Genomic DNA, 7,239 nt, shown 5'->3' with positions numbered 1-7,239 from the left:
TTATATCATGCAGTGAAATGGACACAATTATCTAGCCACTGTGGTGCAGTGACCAATGTTACAGCCAGGGGGAGCTGCGTGTGCACTCCAAGTTGCACTTGGAGGCATAATTGTGATGAGACAAAGTCCGGCAGAATTGTAGATGGCCGGTATGTGTGTCGCAGAGGAGGACACTCTGCGCTGTCAGTCTGAAGTTGTGTTGTAGTCTGGGACCTGTAGTCCCACATGTAAGTGTATAGTTCTACTGGGAGACTGGCAAGGCTAGTTATGAGAGATGGGAGGGTCAAACTAGCCACACACACCCACCTAGGGGAGTGGTTACACCTAGATAATGTGACCAGGGTGTGGGTCACATGGTGAGAGTGTTTGGACCTGAATGGTCTGTGCTGAAGGTCCTGGAGAGCCCATGTGTTGGGAGTGCCATCTCCCTGAAGAGCATGTGGTGGGGCTTTGGACCTGGCACATGCCAGTGCTGTGGAACGGTCTGATAACCATGGGTAATGCTGACCGGGGTCAGTGAGAACATCTGAAGGATAGCTCTGTGGAGGAGAGGTATCCAAGAACCTGTGCGGCACCAACAGGTAACGGAAAGGGATCCGTGTTATGCTGACCGGGGTTAGAGGAGAGAGACATTGTGTATGGGGCACCTCTGAGTCCAAGAGGTGTCCAGGAACCTGTGAAGGTCGCCAACAGGTAACGGATGAGGTCCGTGTGTTATGCTCATAGGGGTCAGTGACGGACTGTGGTGAAGTTGAATTTATACAGACGGTGTTCAAGCTGTTACCAAGTTCGTGAAGATGTGGTTTATGCTGTTGTGAAATAAACCTAAGAGACTGTGTTTTATGAGAAATCTGTGCCTGAGTGCGTTAATCCTGTGCCAAGCGAGTGTCCCCCAAGACCCGTTGTAGGTGAAATGCTACAATTGGTGCTCGAATGTGGGCAAACGGTTCCCCAAGAAGCACATGTGCAGTGCTGGCTAAGCCAGAGGAGTCGACGGTCTGACAACCGTGTGTTATGCTGATCGGGATCAGTGAGAAACTATGCTTGGGCTGTAAAGCTGAGTGTGTAACAGACAGGAGTCTGTGCTATGCTGACCGAGGTCAGTGAGAGACTGTTTTTTTTTCCTCTCAAAATAACTTGCTGTGGATCGGCGGGTCCACGAAGGTGACAAGCGTCTTGCTGTGGATCGGCGGGTCCACAATTGACAAGCGTCTTGCTGTGGATCGGCGGGTCCACGAAGTCTGCGGTAGAGCCTTGCAGAGGGTAGCCGCGGTTGCAGCAAGAGGTTCCGCAGCAGCAGGAGCTGCAGTGGTGACAGCAGCTACTTGCAGTCAGCAACCGGAGGTGCCAGTGATTTCTGACTGCAGGAGGAGATGTAGTAGTGCCAGCAGGAACTGGTGAAGTGTTGGGAAAAAAAATAGTGCTTCAGGTTGTGCAGACTCTTAAAGGGCCAGTGCAAGCCCAGGGACATTCTGGTGTACGGTGCGAACTGGGGCCTGAGAGTACCGTTGGGTGTACCCCAGAGAAGGGATGGTTGTCACTCACTGCCTATTATTAGGACCAGCACAAATCTTGTTATTTAAAACATATAACCAGCTGCCACCCCAACATGTTTAACCATTACTGGTGTCTTCAAGGAACGGAGGCTTCAATGGCTGCTGAATGGAACTCTCCAGCTTATATAAGGTAAGATTGTTATGCCATTCAGGTCAACCACTAGATGATATTAACAGATTGACCAATCCTGAGTGATCTTTTAACAATAGAAGGATATATCTCATTGGTATTCAAATCTATTAATCCTCCTGTTTTAACCTATCAGGATTATTATGTTCTAAGGTGAACTTATCCATCCAATCAGTTTCTTTACAGGTAAACTTAACAGATAGTCCAATGTGATTAGTTAGCGCCATTTAAGGATTTGACATATTTTCATGACTTGTGAATTCACCCATTTTTCAGGACTGTAAAAGGGGTGGTAATATAAGCAACATAACCTATATCAGCCATGTAATCAATTGATTAGGATTTCAAGACCTGCCGCATATGTGCAGTAGCAATTCCGCAGTTGTTTTAGGACCTCAGGATCAAAGCTCCTTCAGGTCACATGATTGGGACAAAAACACATGCGATCACTGGACTGCAGGACCTTTGTATCCCCGCCTCTTGTAACCCGCTCCACCACTGCCATCGCACCCCCCTCCAGTAAGCTACATTAGGACTAAAAGACATACCCCAATTTTCATCTTAAGTTTGGGGAAAAAATGAATGTTCTAGTCCGCAAAATACAGGACATTTTTGTGGGTAAAGTTTTATTAAACCTTAGACTTTATTAATAGAAATTCCTAGTGTTTGTATGCATATCTGTCCAGTGCGTAGTCTTACTCAGTGACTGACAGTCTTTCCTGTATGACTTTACATGCAGAAACAGCTGTAAATCACTAAGTAGGGCCTTCCGCTGGATTTAGTTACAGTGCTCAGTATAAATCAGTACTGAAAACAAGGATTTCCAAAATGTTGACAAGACTGAGTTTCATAGAACTTTTTTAATGCTGGACATAAAATTAAGGTAATAATGACTATCATTACAAAATATTCAGCTTTAATCAAATTAGTTGATGCAAAAATGAATACAACATCTAGAATTTTATGACCTCCATGATTTTTAAGGACAGAACCAAGTCTTCTAGGTGTGAAATTAGGTAAAGAGAGTGCTTTCTCATTGCTTCTGGCACCTATTCAGCTTCCTCGCCGGGGCTCAAGTCCAAACCCCTTGCAAAACGGGATAAGGCTGCTTGTGCCATAGACTATAGTAGTGTCAGCAGAGTAAATGTGCACTCTGCCGTGCATCATTCTTGGCGTCTACACCTACAGGAGGCAGAACCAAATGCAGTCTGCTATGTTCGAGTGTCCACCTCCAGTAGGCTACACACTCGAAAATGATGCATGGCAGTGTGAAAACACTAAAAGTGGGGACATATTGCAACATCCATCTTTTCCGTTCCTCAAGAACGACCTCTTTTAGAGCTTGGATGCTGGATAGAGTGTGATGCCCAACTTGTCTCTTCAGAATTCACCACAAATGTTTGATCAGGCTCAGATCAGAAGGCACACTAGGCTACTGAATTACTCTTACCCTGTTCTTCATAAATGTAACAGATGTGTGTTTTAAACCATTGTCATCTTGGAAAACTGGACGTTCATCAAGGGCACAGAATGCTGGGTAGCATCTTCTCTTTCAATATGGAGAAGTACATCTGAGAATTCAATTAAATATAGCTCCCTGACACCAGAAGCACTCATGCAGCCCCACTTTAGAACATTGCCACCATCATATTTCACTGTAGGCACCATGCTTTTAATATGCTGTCCATAGCATGGACTGCATAAATGTAACATGTTCACTTTGAGGGGGGCTCCGATGTGCAGCGTGCTGGTGCAGGGGTCTTGTGCTGCTGTGGGGGTCTTGTCCTGGTGCATGTGCGGTGCTGCTCCCAGGTGTCTCCGGGTGCCCGGCGGTTGCTGGCCGGTGCTGCGGGTGTCTGCCGACATTTTGCGACAGCCCAGAGCCCCGGAAATTCCACGGTTCCCTGTGTGTGGTGGACTCCGGGAATATGGACGCCACCGGCACATACGTACATAGTGATCTCGGGACCAAGATCTCACCGGAGACACCCGCAGCACTGGCCAGCAACTGCCGGACACCCCCTCATCCCAGCCTGTGGCCTACACCCACGGCATCGGTAAGGCATGTACGCATTGTAAGATGTACCCCCCATTTTCCCCCCAACTTTGGGGGAAAAAAAGAGTCTTACAAAGTGAAAAATACGGTAATCCAGAAAAGCACCATAACGGCACTGGAAACCAGAGAAGACTGCAATTTGTGTGCATATTAATACACCCAGAGTGCATGTACATTCACAGAGGTTCAGTCCGTAACATTTTTAATCTGAGTGATTCTTTGAGTATAAAAATTGAAAATCTCAGTCTCAACAGATAATTTCAAATAAAGTAATTTCTACTGCCGTAATCTTGGCAATGAAATCACAGTACTAAGCGTTCTATCCCATATTATGTAGTAATGTTCAGCATTGTGCCATCGCTCATGGGTCCATGCAAGAACAATGCACATTTTAGGGATTAAAGCAGTCATGCTGTAATCAAGACATAGGATAAGCTTCAAAATGTTTGGTGGAATTATAATGATGGGCTATTATACAAACTCTAAAAAAACATTCTCTCCTATACAGGTCAAGATAATAGACTTTGTTGTTGTTTGACATTAAAGTGTATGAATAGCCTAATAAAAAACAATCAAACGTGACCAAACAATGAAAATACACATCAGATCTTCTTTGCAAATCTGTAACAAAACTGAAGCATGAGTTTGACGACATAATTTATATATTTTAGAGATTAAAAATAAGTTCATTTTTAAGTAATGATGATTGCATTAAGATCCCTCTGTCTGGCAATTACTAAAAATTGTCCCATCAAGGGCTCAATAAAAAGTATGAAAAGGTGAAGGCAAGCTCAGACAGTATTTTCTCAATGGAAAAGAAATACATTTCAAATATACACAGCTTTGTCTTTTGATCACAAAGGTTTTTCAAACAAAGCACACGTTTATTTTCAGGGATGTGGCGTATAAGGCATGAAAGATATGAGAAACATATACTGCAAATTATTGCATGCTTATGTGATTCCAAGGTCCGTTCATGTAAGATTAACCTCTCTATACAGGTATAATCTGACATAGCTTAATAGATTTGATCAACTTCAAGGTCTTTTAAACTTCCAGCTATACAAGTGCACACTTATGTTCCTTAGTCTTCAGTCTGTTAGGTACACGTTCAAAAAGAATGTATCTAACAATTACCAGATGCTACAAAATTTAAAAAGAACAAGCATTAGAGAGGTAAGTCTGGTTCGTGGGGTAGACGACTGAAACTTTTACAGATCATCGGTCAATTGAATGCCTGTTTACACAAGTAGACAATGCGCACTGAGTGAGCTATACAAGATTGCTCAGTGTCCATAAGCTGCCATAATTCTCATAAGTGTGAGTCCTGTTTATACAGGACAATTCGCTACCATGAATGATGACATTTGAGGTGCACAAAAGATAATTTCATCAGATGAATAAGTGTTTTTCTCAATAATCAGGTATTTGGCAGCCTGTTTACATGACAATATAATCTACCAGTGTAAATGTCCCTTTAGTGCTAAACAGAAGGGTTGATTCATTTTTGACAATATCCGTTTCTTAGAAGGTTTAAGACAAAAAACTGATAAGAGGTAGTAATTTACTTGAAATATTATGTTTAATGATAATTCAGCAAGCTGACAGGGAAAATAAAGCTCTGCAAAAAAGTTGAGCTAAATAATTTGCAGGTCTGCAGTTCAAGAGGACAGACTGGCAGTCCGTGACTTAAGCCCTTAAAATCTACCTGCTGGCATTCCCAGGATCTCTTTGGATTGCGAGATGTCACATGTTTGTTGTGCAGATTGGCAGTACACAGTTTAGGCAAAATATGTACTAACAATCATGTGTTTTTTTTTTTTTTTTTTTGCTTTGACAGACTAATAGATGTGTAAGCCATATCTTGTCTTCTCTACCATGGACAGCTCCAAATATCCAGTTTACAGCCATTTATTTTCTATGTTATAGTGAAAAAAAACACATTATGCACAACTCAAAAAAATGTATATATATATTTTTGTTAGAATTAAGACTCATACAACGTTTAACAAAGATCGGGTGTCCCTTTGACAAATAAAATCATAATTTAAAAACTTACACAAAAAAAGAAAACATTTTTTTTTGCAAGTCCAAAAAGTCAACGTAACTATTGTAATGTACAACAAATGGAAACAATCAACTGCTAAACACAAATGCATAAGAAGGATAAATGACATTCACACAGATTAAATGCCCGTATTTTCTAGTGTCTTTGGAGTGCGTATCTTAATTGCAGACTATTATGAATACAGATTGGCATTAATGAAGGGAAACTAACAACCATGAATACTAATTACATTAATAGTACTTAACTGATTCCTGCTTAAAATACAGCATGAAAGTGAAAAAGATTATGATGGAAACATGTTGGCTAGTCGGCACTTTTAGACCCAATTAAAAGAGTGATGGATTTTGTATGCTTCACTAATAAGGCATTAATGTCACAAAAACAATACCAGTCAGAAGAACATCGGTGTAAACAACAACATTGTCGCTTTCAGAAGAGTTCAAGGCACATTGAAATAGTAAATGCTCTGCCTGTGCACTTGGAAAAACCTGATGAAAAGTAATAGGAATTACCTGAGGAGCCCTACATTTACTCTCCTGGATACCTGAATGGACGCTTGTTGCTTGCTTTGGTTAACAATACATGTCAGTGTACCAGAGATAGCAGAATTTATTACAAGGCAAAAGTAAAATAACTTCTAACTTTAACTAGATCAATTCAGCATGTTCATAGTCATTACTATCTAAACATTTTCTTAAAAAATGAGATGCAAATATGAAATCTTTGACTTTTCTGTTTGAATTAAATATGCTTTGTCATAAATAATGTCAGAGTCATTAGAAGCCTACTTGAAAATGAAATAACTCAGAATTGGAAAGGTTTAGAGTACCCAATTCTAATCCAATGTGAATGGTTGACACTGGTCTGCACACAGTAACTTGGCTAAACCGCTGATGAGCATGTGCGCATACAGTAACTTGGCTAAACCGCTGATGGGCATGTGCGCATACAGTAACTTGGCTAAACCGCTGATGGGCATGTACGCATACAGTAACTTGGCTAAAAAGCTGATAAGCATGTGCGCATACAGTAACTTGGCTAAACCGCTAATGGGCATGTGCGCATACAGTAACTTGGCTAAACCGCTGATGGGCATGTGCGCATACAGTAACTTGGCTAAACCACTGATGGGCATGTGCGCATACAGTAACTTGGCTAAACCGCTGATGGGCATGTGCGCATACAGTAACTTGGCTAAACCGCTGATGGGCATGTGCGCATACAGTAACTTGGCTAAACCGCTGATGGGCATGTGCGCATACAGTAACTTGGCTAAAAAGCTGATAAGCATGTGCGCATACAGTAACTTGGCTAAACCGCTAATGGGCATGTGCGCATACAGCAACTTGGCTACACCGCTGATGAGCATGTGCACATACAGCAACCTGGCTACACCGCTGATGAGCATGTGCACATACAGCAACTTGGC

At 42.0% G+C, this 7,239-nt stretch overlaps 1 protein-coding gene across 1 annotated transcript in view; it reads right to left on the bottom strand.

Moving 5' to 3' along the window:
* Positions 1-5,696: 5,696 nt before the first annotated feature.
* Positions 5,697-7,239, bottom strand: part of ABCC4 (ATP binding cassette subfamily C member 4 (PEL blood group)) — a 440,057-nt gene continuing 438,514 nt past the window's right edge. The window contains exons 32-33 of the mRNA XM_069758042.1: positions 6,855-7,195; positions 5,697-6,778 (exon numbers count right to left, since the gene is read on the bottom strand). The gene's annotated coding sequence lies outside the window, so the exon portion shown is untranslated. The remainder of the gene's footprint in view (positions 6,779-6,854; positions 7,196-7,239) is intronic.

This window comes from Ranitomeya imitator, chromosome 3 (assembly GCF_032444005.1).
Source record: "Ranitomeya imitator isolate aRanImi1 chromosome 3, aRanImi1.pri, whole genome shotgun sequence".
Classification (NCBI taxonomy): Eukaryota; Metazoa; Chordata; class Amphibia; order Anura; family Dendrobatidae; genus Ranitomeya; species Ranitomeya imitator.
This window is presented reverse-complemented; position numbering and strand designations above follow the sequence as displayed.